Below are 25047 nucleotides of genomic sequence, written 5' to 3' on the forward strand. Positions count from 1 at the left end.
AGGCACTCTCTCTGTTCAGCGGAAGGGGAAACTCATGCTGTCAGGGACATTTGGTCTTTAATTCAGAAGTCTGTTTAGTTCAGAAGTTAGTTTAGAAGACCCCTAAACGGTCTGGAACACTGCAGTGCCTTTCCCAAGGAAAAGTGTCAACAACAAAGATATCTTCCTGACAAACCACTTTCTACCGCAGGTTGCGTGGTCAGACAGCAAGAAGACAAAGACACAGGGGTAGGTCTGATGGCACTGAGAGGGCATGGCCCTGACCCTTGGGGAACACGTGATCCCACGAGGAGGCCCTCTTTGGCATGCTCGGCACCCTTGAATGTGCGGCCTACACACTCGCTTGGCAGCAATAACAAAGGGACTGCCCCTTCCTCTGGGAATCCCTCCCTGGCTTCTTGATGTGTGGCGTGGGGGCCACTCCCACAGGCACTTTGTTTTTGCTCCATTATCTTCCTTCAGTAGCAAATATTTGTTGAGTGCCTTCATGGAGCTTATACTCTAAGGTGAAAAAGAGAAAACACAGTCAAAAGTATTCAAAAAGTAGTGATACACACTCTGAAGTTCAACAAGGGAAAGGGACAGAAAGAGGGGAGGTGCTGTTTTAGGTTCTCAGAAAAGGTGAAATTCAAGCAGAGATGTGAATGAAGTGAGGGAGTAGACCTAGCTGCCATCTTGGGGTCGAGAGTCCAGATGGCGGAAACAGCATGTGCAAAGGCCCTGAGGTCAGAGAGTTCCCAGAAGGCTCAGAAAGGTCATCACTGGGGCCAGAGCAGAATGAAGAAAGGGGGTGAAGAGTAGATGGGTTGGAGAAACAGGTGAGGCAAGGTGGAGGCCACAACAAAAAGGACTTCGGATCTTACAATGTCAAGGGAAGCCACCAAGGGAGGCACATCAGGGAAGTGACATGATTTATATATACTAATGGTCAGTCTGGCTGCTGTGTTGACACCAAACCATAGGAGGCAAGAAAGAAAGTAGAGACATGAGTTAGGCTGATGCACTAGGGCTGCCAAGCAATGCTGATGACTTGGACCAAGGAAGTGGTGGGAGGGTTCAGTAAACATCAGATCCTGGACCTGTTTCTAGGACTGACTCACATGGGCTCACTAAGGACTGGACAAGTTATGTGGGAGAAAGACAGGAATCAAGAATGACTCCAAGGCTGTGAGCTTGAGCAAATAGGGGCACAGCGGATGCCAGTAACCGAGAAAGGGGAGGAGTAGGTTAGGGGACAGATGGGGAGGAACCGGGATGTGGGACATGCTGCCTGTTGGGACACCAGCAGAAAACAGATGGCACGTTCACACTGTCAGCCTTCAACAAACACCCATGAGATGAACGAATGCTAGATGGTGGGGACGTGACAGCAAACAGGACAGTCCCTGGCTGCTGACAGCTTAAAGGCTCTGGGACCTGAGAGATGAGGGAACTAGCAACTCAGTGTGGTAAGTGGTGGGCTGGAAAAAGAGCACAGGTGGAGGCCCTTGGAATAGAGGTGGGGGTCAAGTCCTGGATGAGAATTCCCAGCAGGGAAAAAAAATTGCTGTCATCAGTGGCACCAGAGCCAGAGGAAGCCAGGCTCAACTGGGGGAGGTGCAAGTCCCTTGAGAGCTGAAGCTTAGAGGGGAGAAGCCCAGACGGTGACACGCAAGGACTGGTCAGGACTGGCCCATGAAGGGCCCTGCAGCCCCAAGGGGTTGGGACGTCACTCTTTTCTCCCAGGCTGCTCTGCGACTCCTCTCTTCTTCCATTCTTGGCTCAACTGCCACCTCCTCAGGGAGGCCCACCCTGATTAAACTGCAACCCACTTCCAACCCTGTACTCCACAGTCCTTCTCCAGGAATATTTTTCTTCACAGCACATGATCACATGATCCGATGTGTGTTCAGGGGCTCCTCCATCTAGGAGGTAAGTCCTCCAGGGCAGTGCTCACACTCTTCTGTCCTGCCCACACCTGCTCATCCCACACAGCAGGAGGTCCTGTTCCTCCCAGCCTCCTCCTCACCTAGTACCTCTCAGCTCCCCCAGAACAATGGCCCCTAAGGATGTCTGAGCCCTAGTCCCCGGATGCAGCCAACACATCATCTTACCTGGCAAAGGGGAATTAGGGCTGTAGAAGGAATTAAGCTTGCTCCTCATCATGACTTTAGGGAGATGACCTCGGACTATCTGGGTGGGCCTGAAGTAATCACAAGGGTCCTTCCATGTGGAAGAGGGAGGCAGAAGTCAGGGTCTGATTCAAGAAGCAGGAAGGCTTTAGAAACTAGGAAAGGCAGGAAGACAGTCTCCCTGAGAGCCTGCAGAAACCTCACAGCCCTGCCAATACCTCGATTTTAACCCATTTTGGACTTCCGACCTCCAGAGCTGTAAAGCTAATAAATCTGGGTTGTTTTAAGCCACGAAGTTTGTGGTAACTGGCTACAGCAGCAACAGGAAGTAAACACAGCCCGGCCGACTCACTGATATTTGTGTTCCTGTCACGTTATGATCGGGGGTAAGAATGCATCCTCCTCAGAGTGTTTTTGTGAGGCTGCAGAAACTCCTCGTTGCACACACCCTCACACAGCGTCAGGCCGGTGGTGAGTCGCTACCTGGCAGCCGCAATGACATTTACTGTGGTCTCCAGACACTTCCTCTCCTTCCCGCGGTGAGCCTGAGGACCCGCAGGGGCCCAGCTGGTTCCAAATCTGGGAAGTTTTACCTTTCAGAGGAGGTGGCCACCTGGGGCACTGCCTCCTCCTTCCAGGATGGGAGTCCTCCGAACCTGGCAGGCACCCCGAGGGGGCAATTCTGCTGCCATGGCCCAGAAGCTGACCTGCACCCACCAGAAACTGCCCAGAAGCCTGGCTTGGGGCGCTCAGTCCTCCTTACGCTTGTCCTTTGGTTCCACTCAGAGAGCACAGTCTGCAGGGAGAACCCAGCCCAGACATCCCCTTTCGGGGTCTCAAGCTCCCCATCTGTACAATGGGAAGTCTGCAGTGGACGGTGTGCAAGTGTTCTTCAAAATCTGACCTCCTGACGTTTCACTGAACAGCATTTATAAATGGCAAACAAACACATCAAAGATGGTTGACATCATTGGCCATTAGGGAAATGCCAATTAAAACCACCAGTGCAAAGAGAGTATCATTTTTTAAATGCTTTATCTCCATTTACAAAAGCAGAGTCTACTAAATTGTTGTGGATGGCAGGAAGGAGAAGAAAAGACTTCCTCACAGAGCCAGAAAAGAGAGTGTGGAAACTACGTTACTGACACTCTAAACAAAGAACCACAATGAAATTCCCACATCCCCTCATGGAGTTCCATGTAATTCATTCTTGTTTCACTGGCTCTTGGATTAGCAGTCTGCTTTCATGAAGCCATCTGTTTCTGGACCAAAAGGAATCCTGGAAATCCTGACTTGATCCACGGGTGGCACCTGAGAGCTGCTTAAGTGATGTCAGCTCAGAAGCCTGCACCCAACAGTCTGTTCTTTATATAAAGTATGGACAGTGTGCTGTATCTGGTACAGGCATTTATCACAAGGCTCCCAGACTGTCCTTTTTCACCGAAGACATAAGCTACAGCATCAGAGTAAACAAAAACCTCTGTGACATAACAGAGACTTCAGGGCTGCAGTTAATTCATTGCTCTAACCAATAATATTAGAATGGAAGAGAGTAAACTCTCTCAGGCTGCAGTACAGAACTGTTTTGTAAGACTCTGGATGAGCATTTCTCCTGACGGTAAAAATATAGGGCCAGTGAGGCACTGACAAATCACCAGGAACTTCCATAAGGCACGCAATTTCTAAAATGCTTACATTAACATTTCACCCATATAAGCTGAACCTCAGGAAGGGCCACACATGTTTTCTGATCTGACAATTCTTCTTGTGCCAACAGTAACACATCAAACAAACCTAATTATCCCCAGCATCTCTCTTTTAATGAGACGTAAAAACAAATCTTTGTGATTTTCCAGGGCTCCTCTGAGAAACCTGAAAGATCACCTTAGGTATAAGAGAAATCCTGAAAGCTCCCCCTTTTTTTCCCCTGCATTTATTAAATTATTTGAAAAGGCACAATCTAAAGAGTTAGCAGAAGAGATTTGGACATGATGAATATATAAAATATGACCATGGGTTCCTGAGAAACAATTCTTAGTTACCCATTTTAATTAAGTGACAGCACTCGAAAGTAAACAGACCGCAAGGTATTGAAACCATATGTCCACATAAAAAGTTGCACACAAATGTTCATAGCAGCATTATTCCTAATAGCCAAAAATGAAAACAAACCAAATGTCCATCGACTCATGAATGGATAAATAAGATATGGAATAATAATAATAAGATATGGATAAATAAGATATGGAATGGAATATTAATCACCCACAAAATGGAATGAAGCATTGATATATGCTACAACATGGTCAAACCCCTCACACACGTTACACTAAGACGCTAAACCAAAAAATACCCCCACATATCGTATAATTCCACTTATATGAAATGTCCGAAAAAGATAAAACCATTGAGACCAAAAGTAGATTAATGCTTGCCAGGGGCTGGGGTGGGGAGTGACTGACTGCTAAAGGGTGTGGGGTTTCATCTTCAAAATGAAGATGGAATTAGGTAGAATCAGATAGATCGTGGTGACGGCTGCACAATGTAATTATATACCAAAAACCAGTGACCTATATGCTCTCCAAAAAGGTGAAAAACATCTTAATTTTCTCTTAAAAAGCCTATGCAGGCACTGATTATGGGGGAAAAATGAGTAAAATAAACAGAGAAGTTCACATATAGCTTGTTCCTCAGTGAGGAGTTTCTATCTTTCGTGTTTTAAAATGATCTATTCTAGGACACGACAAATTCAACATAAAGCACCAAAGAGCTTTCTGGTAAGACACAGAATTCCTGTCATCTAGAATAACCTTCCATTTCGTAGGCAATGGTATTAGCCAGTAAACCAAGGAGGCGGGCCCATCAAACCTGAGCAAACTTTGCTGAAATAGACTACACTTCAGAGTTTCTTTTCAGACAAAGGCATTGGAAAGTAATATAAGCAAAATTCACTTTCCAAACTTTGTCCTTCAGGGTGCCCCTTCACTTTCTGACACAGGCTGACACTTTACTGCGAGTCCTCGGGATCAAAACTATCGTCACAGTAATGATAAAATGTTATTTATGTTAACATGCAAGCTGTTCATCATCACTATTTTCAAATGAATCAAAAAATAACTTTTTTAAATGTCTTCATTTTGATTCCTAATGCAGTAAATATCAATAGTTTTAACCCACCTAAACAAAAGCTCTTTGTGTAATCTCAATAAGTTTGGTGACTGCGGAGGGGACAATCACATCTTAAAACACAATACTGACTGAGTGAGAAAGAAACAGAATAAGAAATGGCATAAAAGGACCTTTGGTGGGAACCAAAAATACTTATACACAAGACAGCAACTATGCTTTGTTAGAGCATCAAGAAACCAAAAGACACAGGGAGCAGGAAATCTCACTCAAAGGCACTAAACCAAGGGCAGGACCTCGCAAAGAGCACAAATTTAGAAGTGTGCTTAAATCCACCCTAGGTCCCAGAGGTTCCCACAGCCCCTCTCCAAGGACGCTGCAGCTGCCCAGGACAGAGCTGGCGCCACACAGAGACCCTGCCCTGGGCTCGCAGCATCCTGGAGATGCCTCGCCCTGGAGGGTTTTCTCCAGCATACCCACACGCAGGGAGGAGCAGGGGAGAGTCTGCCGGCTGCCTTGGAGGGAGCAGCTCCCAGGAAAGGGGAGGCAGGAGTGGCTGGGTAGATACCAGAGAGGTGAGGCAAGCCTCTTTACCACATACAGACCACCCACACTGAGCAAAGGGGCTGTTCAGCTGCAGGGGTAAAGGTGGGAGTGCTGGCTGGGTGGGAAGCTTGTACCTAATGCAGAAATGGGCAGCTCTGTCATCCTGTAAAGTGGATGTTTTTAAGAGATGCCTGAGCTGGAGCGCCACGGTGCCTGCAGGGAGGGTGTGGGAGAAAAAAGGAACCCTGCAGAGAGACACAAAGAATGCAGAGGGAGGGCCAGAAGCTCAGAGAAGAAAGTTTTTCAAAAGGCGCAGAGCGATCCACAGGGTCAGCACCACAGGCTCAGATCCCAGGGCAACGTGCCGAAGGGTGTGTGCTCCTTCACGTTAAACCAACAATAGAAACACCAGTGATCAACACCGAGGGGCTTGCTGGTTCCTGCTTCCCCATGCCCCAACCGACCAGGACCCGGCTGCTTGTCAAAGAAATAGATTTCACTGTCATGCAGCTGGGTGATGAAGTCTGTCATCATTTGACAACTGTTCTTTGGAGCATTAACCACAGGCTGTGAGCCCTTCGACACTCACACCGGGGCTTCTATAACGGAGAACCACAGCAGACCCAGTCGGAGGGAGAAGAGCGCAAATACAGCCAGAGGGCAAATCATCACAAGGCCCGTACAAAATGCCTCACCCCTCATGCTATTCATCCCAATGATTTTAAGGTGGTGCCTCTCCCTTTCCCTCTGTGCTCACTCTCCACTCTCTCTCTCTCCTCAACCCCAGCCTCTCTGCACAACTCCTTCTCCAAAGACCTGTCCCAGCCTCCCTCGCTGCCCTCAGTGATACTCCAGGGACGCACTGAGGTCTCTAATTGCCCCTCTTCAGGACCAGCAGGGCAAATGATTTGTAGGGCCCAATGCTAAAAGAAAACATGGGGCCCCTCCTTCAAAAAATTCTGACGCATTTCAAGTTAACAACAATAGAGCATTAAACCAAGCATGGGGCCCTTTGTGGCTGTCCACGTGGCGCACCCCAAAAGCCAGCCCTGTACCCCTGGGATGTGGAGAGAGAAATGAGCTTATCAACCCCCAGCCCAGGGCAGAACAGGACCAGTGCTCTTTTACACCACCCAGCCTGTGAGCAGGGGATGGGCTCCCATCACTGACTGCCCCCAGTGGGACCCAGTCTCACGAACTTCCCTTAAAAGGGATGGTTAACACTCTTTAGAGCAGAAATTGCAAACAGAACTTAACAGTTAAAGAAAAACAAGGTTCCTGAATACTAATTTTAAAAACCAAAGTGAAGCTGTGAAGTGCCCTTTGTGATCACAAAACTACACTTTGAATCACAAAAGCCTGCCAGAGGCTCTGAGCAGGTTTGGACAGGGTCCCCTGGGGATACGGTCAGCAAACAAAAGGATGAAACTGAAGGGGAACCAGCTGTCCCCAAAGCAGCAGCTTAGAGGAGGGCGTCTCATCTCACCCCAAAGGTGGCCTTACTAAGGCCTTACTAAGACTGGGGCTGCTGTTCAGGACTCCCATTTCTTGGCCTCTGGTTTCCCGAAAATCACTGAAGTCAGGAGGCACTCCTCTGAAGTATGTTATTGCATCAAAGACTAAGCAGCTAAAACCACAGCCTGGTTAACCAGCGAGGAGCTGAAGAGCCCCAGGCAAAGTATAAAGGGGAAAAGAAATGGACCCAAAAGACAGGGAAGACACAAGTTCCAGAGTTACCACCTGCAGAACATCCCTCAACCAAGGAGTGACCAGAGTCGGCAGGTAAATACCCCAACCTGCTCTGCTACTTCTTGTGGCTCACACCGGACCCTTGCCCCCACCCACCTCCCCAGCAACCAATGCACCACAAGTCAGAAAGCAGTTGTATCCTAGGATGAGAAAATCAGAAGTCTGAGGAGTCTGATCATGACAGTACGATCCCAGGACAAACTACTGTCCACCACAACAGTTCGAAAGAGGCGGTTGCCTTCCCACCCAGACAGAGAGAGGAGGCTGGAGTACAGAGACAAGGAAGGTGTATAGCCCACGAAAAATCAAGAGAAAGTCACACAGGCCCTCAGAAGGCCGTCAGCAGCAAGTCATAGCTCTACAGCACAAAGTCGGGAGGAAAGGGCACAGTCTAAAAAAAGACGCAGCCTCCAACCCTGGGTGAGATGAGGTGTCCAGTGGGCGGGTGCCGGCAGAGGAAGGGGAGCAGTGACAGAAGCCTCTGGCCGATGCTCACCCGGAAAATGAAGGCAAAACCACACAGGCCTTCAAGAAGGCCATGGGCCACGAGTCATGCTGGGGCACAGACCGCCGATTGGGAAGGAGAAAGAGCAGAAGCTGCTTGAGGAAGTGAAAATGAGCAAGCAGAAAATCCAAGAGCTAGAGAAAAAAATTAGAAAAACAAGAACGGTTCTCTAAAATGTACATGGGTGTTCTGAACAGGAAAGCCAGACTCTTGTTCTTGGCACAGGAATGTTAAAAGAGCTCTTGCCACACAGAAGGTGGGAATTGCCAACTTGAGACCTGTTTTAGGACAAACGCACCAAGAAAGAGAGAGTTACGCTTCAACAAACCGTGTCTCTCAAAACAGCTCCAAGAAGCAAGCAGTCAGCAGAAACTTCCTGGAAGACGCCCTCAAGGACCAGAGTTCCTCCGGCCCAACCATCAAAGCAGGTGAGATCCTGCTCCCGGTATCAATAACAGGCCAACCTGCGGGGCCTGTTCTCTTCTTGCTGAAGGGGCAGGGCCTGGACTGGAAGCCCCAACACCTACCTGTTCCCAGGGATCATCCGAGGCCTCCAGTGCAGTGCACGCCTCCTGGCTGGTTCAGCTCCATCCCACCAAGAGATGCAAGAAACCCTTCTCTTCTAAAGAGCTGGATGTCACAGGCCACCTGTCACTTCCACGATTTCCATGATCACACCAAGACAAAGATGCCCACCCCACCAGGAAGACCTGTATCCCCTACATCCTTCCACCTATGTTTCCCCTTAGACCTACTGAGAAAATACAATCTGTGCTCTCCCTGAGTTAGAGCTTCCTTTTGCCCAAGAGACTATATGCAGACAGCAATCTGGGGTTTGGGGTTTTAAACAACCGTCTGATCACTGTGAAGATTACTGCCTAAAACTGTTCTTTCTCACCCCCACCCATGAGCCAGCCTACTGGATCCTCCTTGTCCCTCACTGGAGGAGCTCAGCCTGACTGGGGCCTGGGCCTGTTGAGGAAGCCCTTGCACCTTGTCCTGGGCCCATTGAGGTCTCTCCTGATTGCATATTTGTGCTTTCCTGAAACACTGCACTTTTGCAATTAAGTGTAGAAGAGCCACCGCGTCACAGCTCCAACGAGGAACCAACTCAATTCCCACAAATGCAGCCAATCCAGGGCCAACCCAACCATTATCTTCCTCACAATCTTCCCTGGCTCTTCCAAGTGAGAATTCTAAGACTGTGGCCCCACCTGTGGAGACTGGGCATATTCCAGAACTGGCTCTGCCGTCTACAGAGCAAATGAGAGGACGCCACACTCTTAGGACAATTCATACCACAATCCTTGGTGCAGTGTGATCAGCTTGAAGAAGCGCCACTTGCAATTAACTCCAAGGCTGAGACCCCTGCTTCATGGCTACTACACTCACTTGGAAAACCAGAATCTCTGAACCCACACACTGGTGATGACCTGCAACATCGACTTGGTCAATGATGCAGCCCGTTTCAACATCCTAGGGGCATTGTTTAGAGACTCCCATGGTAACAGCCACAATGGCTCTGCAGAGAGCTCTGCGTTTAAAGCAGCCACTTTAAGTGCCTTAACACTGTCAGGCATCACACACCTTACCCAATCCTAGATGCCTCAGTGTATGCTACACTGGTGGTGGCAGTCACGGCGTCACAAGGTGCTAGTTGGAATCAGTCAGCTGTGCAGATGGCTGTCCAGGTCCACACAATGGGAAGGGGGACTCAAATGGCCACACTCAATGCTACTGACACACACACCCCGGAATTTGACTTGACGCTGATCCCTATGCCTGAGGTCTTGGCCAAGATCCCCAATTCCCACAAAGCATAGGAGCCACTCAAGGCAAAAACCAGCACTTGGTTCTCTCACCCAAAGGTGCTCCTTGTCACACCCAGAGGTGCTCCTTGTCACACCCACAGCATTTCCAAAGCTTGCTTCTGCTGCCTAGTAGGAGGCATGACATTTCCCATAGTGAGAGAATGGTAGGCTGGCAAACCCTCAGCAGAAGGAATGAAGCAGGCTATGTGAGCATTCAGACAAAAAAGTTCCCCTAAGTCTAGGGGAACATTCCCCACTCCTGAGCATAACACATCCTGGATGTGTTTTGGAATCCCCAGGGAGATGTCAGAGCAGGTATACAAGGAGTTAGGCAAGAAAAGGAGAGATGAGCCTGATTCAGGCAGTGGAGGATGATTCATTATTTAAAAAAAAAAGTCAAAGACCCTCATCACATCTAGGATGCCCTAGCATGAGGGCAGCACAGGTACAGTGATTTTAAACCACCTCCGAGATAATGGGGACCTCAAATGCTTCCAATTCTTCTTCCACAACCATCCCCTGCTGGGCCTTCTCCTTAAAACCCTTCTCTGGCCTCTCCCTGGAACGAGCAACTACCACTTCTGAGGCTTGTGGCTTAAAAAAAATGTATCCACCACACAAGAAGATTACCTCAAGCCTTGTTCCCCACAGGATTAACTGTTTAATTTTAATGGCAGCTCAGGTTTTAACTGATAGTAAAGGACTGAGTGATTTAGAGCACTGTGTGTCATGCTCTAAAAACCCTTGGGGTTTCAGTGAAAAGAAATACAGTAAAAACTGAGTTCCAAGTGACCCAGCTGCCCAGCCAGGCTTAGGAACCAGTAATTCCTATCAGAAAGAGCTGGGGTTTGAAAAGTCTGTGTCCGTCAAATTTGAAAAAACTTTTGCCATGACTTCCTTGGACCCTCCAGACAGTGCACAGAAGTAGGCAGAGACCAGTGAGGTTCAAAAAAGGAGTCTTGCTAAACTCAACACAGCACACAATAGCCCCTTTCTGAGGCTCACTCCACAGGGAATGCTGCAAAGCAGTAGTTCTCAACCAGGGGCAGTTGTGTCCCCACCTCCCCTCTTCAAGGACATGTGGCAATGTCTGGAGACATTTTTGATTGTCACAAATTGGAGGGGATGCTACTGGCATCTCACGTGAAGAGCTTGGGAAGCTGCTAATCATCCTACAATGCACAGGATAGCTCCCACGACAGACAAGGCGCCAGCCCCTGCTGTCAGCATGACTGAGGCTGAGAAACCCCGGTCCTAAAGGCACCGGGGGAGAGTATTTTCACACACACACACACACACACACACACACACACACACACACACACACACACACACACACACACACACCCCTTTGTAATTCTTAAGGGGCAGAAACATTATTAATCGCTGATACCTATTCATGAATACAGGTCCCCACCATGCCCATGCCAGGCACCCAAGGATACTGAGGTCAGGTACCCTTTCTAGAGTACTCCAAATTAAAAACAAACAAACACACAAAAAAACAAAAACAAAAAAACCTTCTAAATAAAAGAAAACCTGCTCAAAAGAAACTTCTGCACTTACTACCTCATTTAAACCTCACAGCCATTCAGTCAGGTCCGGACTCAGGATCACCAGGTGACAGAGGCGGCAACTGAGGTAGAGTGGTTGAGGCAACTTTTCCAAGGTGACACAGCCATGTGTCAGAGTGGCAGAGCCGCAGGCATGGCCGGGGCCCCTCCGGGTTCCGAGGCCACCGTGGAACCGCGTGGCGGGGTCCCCGAAGATGGGGCGGGGGCACTCGGACCCCAGCCTGGCTTTCCGCCCGTCTCGCACGCTCCTCTGCGGCCGCACTCCCCTTACTGAGAAGCTAAGTCATCAAAGGTGCTGGAGTCAGGCCTCTCGTACCACCCTTACCAGGGACTGCGGCTCTCAAGAACGGGTACGTGGCCTGGGACACGAGGCGCGGGGCACGGCGCGCAGGGCGGAGGCAGCTCCAGACGCCCCCACGCCTGCCGCTGCGCCTGCGCCTGCGGAGGAGGACGCTGCCCGACTCTTCCGCCGCGCGGTCTCCGCAGGCGCAGCCCTGGCTGACCTGCGCTCCTTTCTACCCCCACAACCGAGCGCGCCTGTGAAGTGAGCAGCGAACGGCAACTGTAGAAGCTACTGGTTCATAGAGCAAGTCAGTTCCAAGGCCCCTCACCTGTGCATTTACACGCCCCCACCTCTACCCCTCGACCCGCCCGCTCACAGCATCCCTTTCCTGTGCTCCTCCGAGGCCAGGAGAGAGCCGATGTCGAGAAATCAATGAGTAAAGGCGAGTCCCTGAGGTTTCCTTATTTTTTCTCCATTAAATCTCTCCTCGGTTCCTTCAGTCCTTCTGCTTTTGTTTCATAGCAAGAGGCTGCTTGTGGACCAGGTGGGCTAGTGGTCCTGTAGGGACCAACTTCACTTTCCTCCTCTGGCTGGGACTGATGCCAGGGGCTTGGGCACTCTTGCCTCAGGGTTCGTCCTGTGTCATTTCCTGGTGTCCACCCTTCAGTCAGATCACCGGGTTCCTGCTGAAAACCACCCGGCAGGCCACCTTGGCATCCCAGAGGCCTGTGACAATCAAGAAACAGCATTCAGACAAACTGTGTTCAGAAGCACATTTCTCTTGTATTTTGCAAATACATGTATTCAAATATAAAATTTTTGCTTCAGAAAACAACAGCCAACCAGATTTAACAGTTGTGACCCCTTTGCTGAATGTGCACCAGACCAGTTTTTAAGTAACTAAACATTGTTCTAAAGCTAAGCTCCACCAGTCCTCCACCCCTGCCACCACCCTGTTATTACTTTGACACCAGCCCCTTCTCTCAGACTGGCACTGAGTCAACAGAGTATCCCTTCTCTGGATATTCCCTACTGGTTTGGTACGCTAGTGTAGCCAGAATTAATGTGTCATACCACCTGGTGGGCTCTGACAGCTTATGGAAAAGGCATCATGCTATCCACATCTGGACCCTACTTGAGCTCATCTCTAAAACGGCCCCAGCTCCTTTTCTTGGCTGGATATCGGATTCCTCCTGCTGGGCAAGGGTGGCTTTTCCCATCCTAGTCTGGAAGGGATGAACCCCACCATTGGATGGAGGAGAAACAGGCCCAGAGAGGGGAAGTGAGTGTGTCAAGGTCACAAAGTCAGTGGCGATGTAGGACCTAGACCCAGGCCATGGTGAATTCAGAACCTTCTTCCTCCTCATCCCACAGAACAGGCTGTGTGGATGGGGGTCCACCTTCCACCCTACCCTGGGACTGGAGAGGAGCCAGTCAGCTACAGAGAGCTGTGCCCTGAGGCTCCAAGTTGCTGCAGTTCAACCTGTGGGCCTCCTGCCACTGGGGTCAGCATTTCTGGTGGGCCACAAGGGAGAGGAAGGACTAGGGCATCAGAGGTAGGAATCTAGGTGGGGCAGGAGCGCCCTCTGCTGGCTACCCGCTAAATAACCCGAACCTTAGGTCTACCTGATTTCTTGTGTCGGAGCGCCCTCTGCTGGCTACCTGCTAAGTAACTCAAACCTTAGGTCTACCTCAGATTTCTTGTGAACCCTCCTCCGGGAAAACTGAGGATTGGGGAGATTTTCCTTTCCCTCTAGATCACCCCTGGGGGAACCCCCAGAATCCCAGCTGATGGAGAAATCATGCTCGCCATATACAAGACACTTCTTCTCTCTTAGTGTCTCCCTGAATGTGTCCACCCAGCATCATCTATTGATGGCTTTCTACAGGCCAGTCACTGTGTCCAGTACTTTGGGGCCTGGAAATGATAAGACACTGTTCCTGTCCCCGTGGAATTTCCTGAGTGAGGCAGACAACTGAAGAAACCTTTTTTTCTTCAGTTTGATGGTGTGCAGTGGGCTGGGGGAATAGAAAGGAGGACCAAGGACCAAGGAAATGGATCAAAGGGGCTCTAATGGTGGACAAAGTGTTTGAACTGAGCTTTGAGGAGAAAACAGGTATACAGATGTGGGGAGAGGGTAAGGCATGTGTGGGAGATGGAACAGACACAGCCAATGCCCCTCCTCACATGACCCTGGCTGCTTTCTCTTCCTCTCTCCCTCCCTCCTAACTCCATGGGTCATAGTGACAGTCCACCTGGAGAATCCACCCACCTCTCCTGGCTGCAGGGCCCCTCTCTGGCCAGGTCTGTGTCTGTCAGGATTCCTGTGATGCTCCCAGCCTTAATACCTTGACCCTGCCAATGAACACTTGGTTTCCTGAATCTCGCATGAGGCTGTCCACAGTCTGGATGCTTGAGAATTCCAAACGTGGGAAATATTTCTTGTGCAGGGGATTCAGCAAAGCTGAAACCATCCTTTGCCCCAGATGAAAGAGAAATCATCCCAGAGAAGGAAAAAAGGTGCAAAGGAGTCATGCTGAGAGAAACTTCTCTGCAAGTTTAGAGGAAGGAGCAAGTTTTCTCCAGGCTGTTATGGCAAGAGGTGGTGGGAAAGAAAGGGTATGAACCCCATGGGCATCGGTGGCGGCAGGATTTACATGTGTGTGATGGAGTAAGAGCAAAGGCCTGGAGCAGTTGGGCTCAGGATGACTCTGCGAGGCAGGGTACAGAGGAACAGTTCCTACTAGGCAGTTGGGAGCCACTCAAGGTTGGAAGCAGGAAAGGGACATAGTAAAAAGTGCACTTATGTAAATCAACTATAGTTCAATTAAATAAATAAGTAAATAAATGTTTTTTAAATACCCCCAAAAAAGTGTACTTATAAAGATTCCCAGGACAAGGGTTGCCCCAGACTCTCTGCAGTGGCTATGATCAACTTGCACTCCAGCGCAGAAGGTGGGGGCAGCTCTGGCACCACCGCTCCTGCCCCAGGGAGTGAGAGCAGAGCCCAGCTGACCTCAGGCCCCAAGGAGCCTCACGGTGGGAGGCAAGAGGGTTGGTCTTGATGACAAACTCAGGGCTCCAAGGAAAGGTGAGCTGGATGGTGCATGAGGACGGCAGGATATTTACCCTGAATCTGCCACTCAACCACTAAGTGATTGTTTAGAAAACCCCTCTCTTCTCAGCCTCCAAGGCCTCTGATGACCTTCTCAGCCCCTAGTGGACACGAGAGCTTTTACTTTACTGTGCTTGAAGCTATGGGCTTTAGTGTAAGACATCATTGGAGACTGACAGACAGACACATCAAGGCCCTGGAATTGTGCCCTCTGCGCATGCCCGTGCAGCTCCGGCTGCACTGATGCTGGGCCCCAGGCACCTGCGTCTGGCTCAGCTATCTCAGACCCACCCCCAACCTACTGAATCAGAATCTGCATTTTAGCAAGATCTCCAGGGAATGTGTGTGCATACTGAAGTTTGAGAAAAGCTGGTCCTAGTCACCAGAAGGGCCCTTGGGGTGATCCGGGTCCAATGCCAAATCTACAGTTTATAGATGAAGAGACTGAATACAGAGAGACTCTCTATTTGCTTAAAGTCACTGGTCAAGCCCTGGGTGGTATGGCACAGACCTCAAGACCCTGACTTCCAGCCCAGTACTCTTTCTCCCATGGCACCCTGCTCCTGTAGCCCAGACCTGGGCCTGGGCACCAGATGGCCATAAGTGGTGGCAGGACTTTGGTGGGGTCTTCGAACTTCAGCACATGTGTGCTGTGGGCATCCCAGAGATGGCTAAGGTACCATCCTCATATATAACTCAAAACAAACATACATGATATCAGCCAAGTATAACCTCTTACCTTGAGTCACGCTGTGGGACCATCTCTAAATCTAGGAAAATAGAGAAGGGAGAAAAATCAGTGTGGACCAATATGTAGCCAGGGACGGCTTCCTTTGGGCTGGGCTTGTGAGAGGGGGTGGGTTAGATTTCAGTGGCTGGTGGAGGGAGGGGCAGCATTTCAGGCCTAAACACCACGACGAATAAAGGGTATTAATAGGGCAGAAAGAGGATCAGTATGACCAGGGCTCCAGGTAAGGGGTGGGCAGCAGTGAGAGATAAAGCTGGAAAGGAGAATGGCTCAGAATATGGACAAAGCAGAGAACTGCTGGGTAGAGCCAATTCAGTCCCTGGGCTGGAGCCATGGAAGGTACTAGAGCCAAGGAGGAGAGAGTCTTAACCTTGGAAAGAGCTTCTGGGGTGTATCAGACAGGGTGCAATGGAGGAAGGGGCGACAGGAACCCTCACCTGGGAGCTCACTGAGGGCATGGCTAGAGGCTCGCTCATCTCCAGGTCACCAGCATTTGGTAGAGCCTTGGCCCTTGGAAAGTCTCCTCCATCAGACCATCTCCATGGGAGGCAACCCGCAGCCCAAGGGCCATTTAAAATTCAAGGTCTAGATCAGAACAGGAAATGTAAGTCATGCTCTTGTGACCTTGAGCCTGTTCCATCACAGAGTGAGGATAACAGAAACGCCCTCATGAGGTTACAGTGAGAATTAACTGTGATAAGACACGTCCCATACTTGGCAACCAGCTGGTGCTCGATATCACGATGACTCCATTCCACTTCTTAACGCCTGCTGTCCCCAGGGCCTCAGTGAGTCAGCACCAGCTGGGTATCCTCTATAGCCCTTTGAGCTGCTCCTTCCAACTCTCCTCATCCCCTGATTAATGGTAGCATCTGTTGAGTACTGTACTCCTATTAAAACTCTTTATATGAACTCAATGAATCCTGCTAATGGTTTGAGATATGTTCTACTGGTTCCCTGATTTAAAGGTGGGAACACTCAATAACAGAGCTCCTGCAAGCACACAAAAAGGGTGTGAATTGGGTTGCTGGATCGAGCAGCCCTCCCCTCACTGTGCTTTTATGTGGCCTCCAAGTGAGATGGCCCAGGACCCCCCCCCCATGACCCTCCAGCTACACATTCTCCCTCCATATCTCCTCCTCTGACAGTTGTAGGAGTCAGTCTCAATTTTTTGTTTTCAGCCTTCATCTTCTTGGATGGACAGGCCCACATTTCTAGAGGCCAGTGGGATAGAGTATCCACCCACATGGATGTCTGTCTTCCTCTTAAACCCAACCAGCCCCAAGTTCCCAGCCCCTTCCTCTAGCCTGAGCCTGGGCAGCTCATGCCAGGTACATCCTAAATTCATTCTATCCAGAAGGGTGCCCCGGTTGGTCTCATCCCTGGTATGGGGTCCTGGAGAGCATAAATCTGTCCTCAGGTGCCTCTCACAGACCCAAACACAGTCCATTCAGGACTCACCTATCTCTCAAACCAGTGTCCCCTCCCAGCTCATAACACTGTATCCTTCATTGGGCCCTCGAAGATCTGAAACTTTCCCCTGGACCATCCCTCTCCAGAAGCCCTCTCATTCCCTCAACGGTCCTCTCTGCTCAGAACTGCCTCCCAACTGCCTTAGACTGTTCCCTCCCCCCACATTCCAACAGACCAACTGCTCCCTGCCCTTCTGCAAGTTCAGGTCAAATGCAAGCCCCCTTGAGTCTTGACCACACGCTGGCGCCAATGCGAGTTAGTTCCCAGTGTGTATCCTACCCAATGAACCAAAAACTCCTTGGGGGCAGGAACCGTGTCTTTTTATTTTTTGTCCCCATGACACTGGTCACAGTAACTAGCACACAAAACCGTCAATATACATACTTTGACTAAAAGAATTTGAGGATTTTGCTAAAGCAGAAAGTGTGTGATTCCTCAGGAGCATTTGATTTTTTTAATTAACAACGTGGAAGTTATACATATTCCTGACATAGAAACTTATCAGACTGCCCAAGTCATTCTGCCCCCTCGCTGGGCACACCTGCAGATTCATTTGTTTATTCTGTTTTCACCCACTGACTTGTGTTGACTATCCATTCAAATACCTCTTGAGCTAATGAATGAAGGAGATGTTAATGGTCACCTGATCCAGGAGAATTTACACCTGAATACTGGGAAGACCCAGGAAGTTGTTAAAAGTACAATCCCCCAGCCCATTTCTAAAATTTACTGAATCAGAATCTCTGAAGGCAGGCCTGAGGGCTTCCTCTTTTATTCATTTGTTTTTTACTTTTAATTTTTCCTTTTAAAGTAATTTTCAGACTTATAAAACAGTTTGGAAATAATAAAGTTCCTATATACCTTTCACCCAGCTTTCCCAAACATTAACACTTACATAACCATAAAGCAATGATCAAAACCAGAAAATTTACTGATAACTGATAACTGAAAACTGATAACTCATCTACAGACCTTACTCAAATTTAGCCAGTTGCCCACTGATGTCCTTTCCATGTCCCAGAAGTCAATTAGAGAGGCTTTACAGTTTGTTTTAATGTCGGGTAGAGCTACCACCACCACCATCCCCAGCCCCACTCTTTTGATTCAATGTTTCCCTGGATATTCTAGCAGGTTTATTTTCCATACGAACTTTAATATCAACAAACCATGTTCCTGGCTGGTTTAGCTCTGTCCCACCATGAGATGCCAGAAACCTTACCATGAGATGCCAGAAACCTTTCTCTTCTAGAGAGCTGGATGTCATGGGCCACCTGTCATTTCCACAATTTCCATAACCACACCAAGATGAAGATGCCCCATGTCCCATGCCACCATGTCATCTGGGAGGACCTTCTGTTCCCCACCCTACCCTTCCACCTATGGTTCCCCTTAGACCTACTGAGAGAATACAATCTGTGCTCTCCCCAAGTAAGAGCTCCCTTTTGCCCAGGAGAGTACATGCAGACAACAATCTGACGCTTGGAGTTTAAAAAACTCTTCGACCACTATAAAGGCCACTATCGAATCTGTTTCCTCCTAAAGATTCACCTTTTTAGTTTAACTCCTATAGCTCTGTAAGTATAAATGACTTAGAAAGTTAATTTCTAAGTGTGGTAAATTTTACACTGTAAGTAAATCCTTTTCTGTGGATGATTAGCAGGAGTCTCTCAGTTATTCCAACGTGCAGCCAGGTGTGGGAACAAGGGGAATATAATAGGCAGGACTGGGATCTGGCACCTCCGGGAGCTGCTCCTACTCCCCAGCAGGGGCCTTTGAGAACAGCTGGACCAAGCACACCAGGCAGTGAATGGGGAGGCTCAGCCAGGCCGGGGCAGGGCTGGGGGCGGGGAGCGGGGGGTGGGGGGTCTTCCTGCTCAGAGTGGTCAAACCATCCAGTGATGAGTACCAGTCACCACAGCTGCCGTCCCAAGCTAGACATATTCTTCACACTCTCGAATTATACCTCGGTTCGACCTTCCAGCAGTCCAGTGGAGTAAATTCAGGTTTGATCACCATTTCACAGGAACAGAGAGATTAAGACAACCAGTCATGGCAGACCTGCGGTGAGCAGGGGCATCTCACTCCAGCGGCCATGCACCAGCATCGCCAAGACCCTGGATTCTAAGAGCGCTGTGAGAGGTAGAAAGCACAGCACTACGTCCCCACTCTCTACATTGCACGGCCATAGCCCAGGGTGAATTTACGGGATGCTGGTATCCTAGAATGGGCTGGAAGGGATTGATCCTATCATTTAGTAGAGAAGAAATAAACCCAGAAAGGGAAGAGACTTTCTCAGGATCGCACAGCCAGTCAGCGTCAAAGAGGAGGTCAGAGTCCAGGCAGGGCTCTTTGCATCCACCTCAATGCATTTGGGAGTTAGAGGCAATACAAGACTGCCCTCTGGTGGAATGGCTGGAAAACTGCAGGCGTCCCTGTCCTGAGACTCTGGGCAGCTTTACTCCGCATTATGATGGATTTCATGACCCTGTCCCTCCCTGGGAGTTTCTCCTTCCTTACCAGTGCCCCTGCAGAATCCTCAGGACTCTATTGATGAAGTCACATCAGGGGTCCTGCATACACAAAGTGGTTTTTCCTCTCACTGCGTCCTTGAAATCACTGACTCAAGAAACACCTAGATAGAAATGGCTTTCATGTAGGAGGCACTGGGATGGGTGTGTGGGGACAGAACCTGAGATGATCCTGTCTGTCCCCACAGAGGTCATGACATGTTGGGTGTCTCAGACACAATCTGTGGTGAACAGAGAGCTGGAATGGGACGGGGAAGAACAGAATGCCAACTAAAGAATTAAGAGAGGGACTTGTGGGCATCACATCTGAGCCAAGTGTGAAGAGGAAAGGATTTCAGTAATGAAGAGGATGGTATGAAATTCCCAGGGAAAGAGAGAAGACAGGGCCAGGGCCTCCCCTCATGTTCCCTGGTGCCTGCTCTTCCCCTCAGCCCTTCACCCACTGGCCACCAAAGTCCTGGGGTAGCGGGGTCTCCAATGTCCGACTCCTTACAATGCCTGACTCCTTACAATGCCCCTCCCCAGCTGCAGCTGCCTCTTCTCACAGGTCTGCCCCTCTGTGGCCTTGGCCATGTCTCCTGCACTCACTCCAGCTCCACCCTGACCCTCAGATCTCTGAGTCCTTTGTAGGCCAGTCTACAGAGAGATCTCCAAGGTAATCAATCAGTAAGCTAAAATTAGTTCCTGTGTACCTGCTGCAGAGGATCCAGAAAGTTAAACCAACCTCTGCCCCAAAGAAAAAGAAATCATCTAGGGTATGAGTAAGGGTGCGAGGAAGTGATGGAGAGAGAAACATTCTCTGCTAGTTCAGGGCTGCTGCACCAAAGGGGCTCTGTGGATTGCTGACATCGGATTAGGGTGCATGGATAGGTGGGAGGAAGGCAGGAGCAGAGGCTGGGAGGCAGGGAGCCTCTGGAATGGTCTGCAGGACAGCGCAGAGCCTGACTCATCCGACGGGAGGCTGAGGGTTGGCCTTACCGGCGCAGAGCGCTGAGGAACATTTCTCCAAAGGCAGTGAGGAGCCACTCTCAAGACTGGGTGCTTGGACACCTTGAAAAGTGTGTTTAAAAGACTCCTGGAACAAATTGTGTCCTTCACACTGCAGCTTCTCAGGGTGGGGAGTGGTGGGTGGAGGGGGCTCTGGCTACACAGCTCTCCTGGCCTCTGGGAACCTGTACTGCCAGGGGGAGCCACCTGTCTCGCAGCCAGCTTCTTCCAGTTCTTGGGACGGAATTTGTGCCTCCCCAGGATGACCTGGAGGGGCAGCCACAAGGTCAAGGCTGGGTACTGGCTGAGGGAGAACAGAAGCCAAGCCCTGACTCTGCTCAATGCACAGGCCCACACCAGCAGTGAGTCCGGCAGGAGATGGCAGCAGACAGTGAGGGTGCCATCCAGAAAACTCCCCTGACCATCCCGCTGAATGTGGTGTTCCCAGGGGTGGCTCAGATCCTGTCCCTGGGTCACAGAGCACCCAGTCAAGGGAAGAGAGGAGTGACACATAGGGAACAATGGAGAACAACCCAGAACCTCAGGATGCGCCACATTGACTAAGTGCCCTCGGAAATCAGAGCAGGAAGAGGAAATTAGCGTGAACAGTTGTCCAAGAGATGACCTATGACCTGAGCCCTGTGACCAATTCAGCACCAATTCTCCGAAGAGGGCCAGTGAGGGAAGTAGCTAGACCCACCAGATATGAAAATATATTGTTCCCCTTGTGAAAACAAGAATTCTGCAAGGACTGAGAGAAAGAATAAGCTACCCAATCCAAGAATAACCGTTGGGTAAATGGGATGGGGCAACGCTTCCCTCTTTGGTAGCCATCCCCTTCTGGGCACTGGCAGCAGAAATTTCCCTGAGGTAACAAGGAAGGAGTGCTTTTTAAAGGTGTTTATATGTTCTGTCCATCCAACCATCCATCCGTTCACCTATACAACCTGCATTCTTATAACAATAAAATTTAAAACCCTGCCCAGAGGGAGCGCTGCTACTCTCCTGCCCTTCAAAACACGATGCCCTGTATGTAATGAGGAAGCAAAATACTTGAAAGAGAAAACAACCACAAAGTTTAATAAGCGAATAAGCTGTCAAGTCCAAGGCAACCATAGTTTCTCCCTCCGTTTTCCAACTAAATTCACATCCAAGAGTCTTCTGGAATCTTCTCTCTTTTCTCCCACCTCAGCCCACCCCCCATCCAGCATCAGGCCTGGAGATTTAACGTCGCAAACTTCTCTGCGCGCCCCTCTCCCGTCCCGCCCCTGCGCGCGCCCGCCCCAGAGCCCCTCCCAGCCCTCAGCGGCACCCCGACACCTACCTGCAGCTGGTGTCGCCCCCTCCGGCTTTCGTCCACCCGGACACTCGCCGTTTGTCATCTCCCGCGCTCTCAAGCGACGGTAACCGTCAGGATCGACGACCTCAACTTGGTCGGCCGCTTGTACCACCTCCGTGCGCTTCGCATCCTCGGCCGCCCGGCCTCTTGCCAAAGCCAAAGCTTGCTCTCTGGGTGCCCGAGCCAGTGCGCGGGCGGGGTCACCCCTTGGAGCCCCGGCCCCAGGCAGGCCCTCCCGAGTGTCAGCCCCGCCTACTCCTGCTCAACCTGCAGAACCCCACGGGCCGCGCCTCTTCTCCCTCCTTCCCCAACCCCAGGGTGCGCGGCTGCCCGCGCCTACCTCCTCCTTGGGACCCGCTGCGCTCCCGTTAGGCTCTGGCTGCGGGGCGTGGGCCACCCTCCCTCCGCAACACGGCTCCTCTCCCGGAAGAGCGGCCCTCCTTCCCCACGTGTCCTGGGACCCGCCCTGCGGCTGCTGGGAGACACCGACGCTTGGGTTGCGGCTCGGCGGGAGAAAGGGGCCGCAGGCACTTTCTTTAGTGATAAAGAAAAGTGTTAGCCAGTGCCCTCTTAGCGCAGTGGGCAGCGCGTCAGTCTCATAATCTGAAGGTCCTGAGTTCGAGCCTCAGAGAGTGCACGAAACTTTGCTGTGCTACCGCGTAGCATTTCACAGAAAGAAGCGTTCTTGAGTGGAGCTTAGACTGACCCCGCAGGGGCCCGGCAGGTGGAGGGATGCCCACGCAGACCATTCACTGCAAGCCACAGCCACGAGGAACGATTGTTGTCCCCTTTCCAGTAATAATAAGATAAAACCCTGTAAAAGTGGAAACACACAACGTTGGCGCGACTGAGGGGAAATAGACACAGAGCTGCTGAGGGGTTCAATTTGCAACATCTGTGAAAAATAATCTTCCAGTCCACTTCCGATCTCCTTTTTCCCCAATTCCCTCTACTCGGAGAAAGGCCCTGTCTCTGCGTTCTTCTGGGGCTGTCTCGGAGACTATCTTCGCTCTGGTTCAGACCCGGCTTTCAAGAGCAGGGAAGACCTGGACAGTCAGTGACGGTCTCCCACGTGGCCTGGGAGACCAAGGTGGGGCGTGGCACTGATGACCTAGCAATGGCCAAGCTGTAACTATAGCTTTAGCTTAATCCTATAATTTTTGATTATTCAGTTTACAGTAAGCTCTTTGTGACTTAGTCTCTATTAAATATTTAGACGTATGTTTCTAGATGTCGAAAATAAGGAAATTTCTATTTTTCTTTTTATTATTTATCTCTATCTTAATTGCATTATGGTCATAGAATATATTCTGTAAGAATTAAATACTCTGACATTTATGGCTCAGTTTTTGGTCAAGTTTTGTATTTTTTTGTTCTTATTACCTAGCTTTATTTATATTAGATTAATATCAAATTAAATATACTTTTAATAATGAGTTAATAAAATTATATTAATTATAAATATAAGTAATAAAATTAATAATGTCATTATATATTATTATACTTTATTATTCCAGTATTTTTCCTTTATTATTTGGAAGCTATACCCTCATTTAATATTCTTTTAGTAATTAACCTAGAAATTACAACACTACTCATTGACTTATCAAGACTACTGTTAGTTAGGACTTTTACCTTCTTTGCAAAAAAAAAAAATTTACAATTCTTTTACTTTATCATTTCCAATTATTACCCTCCCAACTTACTTGCCTTTGTTTTCAATTCTCTTTTTGAATTGCTGGATCATACAGTAGCTCTGTGTTTATCATTTTGAAGAGTTACTACACTGTTCTTCCAAGTGACTGCAATGTGTTTTACCATCCCACTAGCAAGGTATGGGGGTTTCAATTTCTCCATATCCTCAACATTTATTATTGTCTGTCCTTTTTATTCCAGCCATCCCGGCACACGTGAAGTGATATCTCCCTGTGGGTTTGGTTTGCGTTTCCCTGATGATATTGAGCATCCTTTCCTGTGTGTATTGCCATTTGTACACCTTCTTTATAGAAATGTCTGTTCAAATCCTTTGCCCTTTTAAAAAAAGGTTTACTTGTCTTTTATTGTTGAGTTGTAAGACTTCTTTACATGCTGGATATAAGTCCCTTACTGGAAACATTTGCAAATGTTTTCTCCCCTTTGGTGGGTTGTCTGTTCACTTTCTTGATGGTTTCTTTTGTAACACTCATTTTTAATTTTGATGAACTTTGTTTTTAAAGAAATAAACATGATAGAGTCGAAGCTCCCTTTTTATCCCTCTATGTCCAATTTCTCTACCTCCCTCCCAAAAGGTTACCACTATTCTGAATTTCATCTTTACAGTTCCCTGCCTTTTTAAAATTGTCTATGATATATGTAACATAAAATTTATCATCTTAAACATTTTACAGTGTACAGGTCAATGGCATTAAGCACATCCACATTATTGCACAACCATCACCACCACCTGTCTCCAAAATTTCTTTCTTCTTGCAAAACTGAAACTCTGTAGCCATTAGGCAATAACCTCCCATATCCCCCTCCCCGCAGCTCCTGTCACCACCATTCTACTGTCTGTCTCTATGAATGACCTAAGTACCTCATGAGTGGAACCATACATTATTGTCCATGTCTTATTTCACTCTGCATGTCTTCAAGGTACATCCATACTGTACCATATGTCAGAATTTCCTTCCTTTCAAAGGCTAAATAATATTCCATTATATATAACAAAATTGCATTTTATTTTATCTACTCATCCATTGATGGACACTTGTTATAGAGACACTTGGAGGCTGTTTGTTACTACAGCCCAATAGGATAGATCTACTGTTGGTCTCCACCCTCGGTATCATATTTTTAAACAGATTCTAAATAAATGTATTATTTAGAGGCTCATTGGCCACAGCAGGACTCAGCAAACTACAGCCAGCAGACCAAATCTGGCCCACTTCCTGTTTTTATTAAGTTTTATTGGCACACAGTCACATTCATTTATCTGTTGTCTATGGCTGTTTTCATGCTACAACAGCAGAGGTGAATAATTGGGACAAAGAGCATAGGACAAGGCCTAAAATATTTACTATCTGGTCCTTTAAGTACAAGTTGGCTATTTCTAGAGCTATAGTTATAGACTCCAAAAAATGTAACAATTCAAATATAAGTTTATTTCTCT

The 25047-nt window shown here is 48.9% G+C and overlaps 1 non-coding gene across 1 annotated transcript; it reads left to right on the forward strand.

Moving 5' to 3' along the window:
- The first annotated feature begins 22460 nt into the window (after positions 1–22460).
- Positions 22461–22533, forward strand: TRNAM-CAU (transfer RNA methionine (anticodon CAU)). The gene has a single exon. It is a non-coding gene; the product is annotated as a tRNA-Met (tRNA).
- The last annotated feature ends 2514 nt before the right edge of the window (positions 22534–25047 follow it).

The sequence above is a fragment of the Camelus dromedarius genome, chromosome 9 (assembly GCF_036321535.1).
Source record: "Camelus dromedarius isolate mCamDro1 chromosome 9, mCamDro1.pat, whole genome shotgun sequence".
Classification (NCBI taxonomy): Eukaryota; Metazoa; Chordata; class Mammalia; order Artiodactyla; family Camelidae; genus Camelus; species Camelus dromedarius.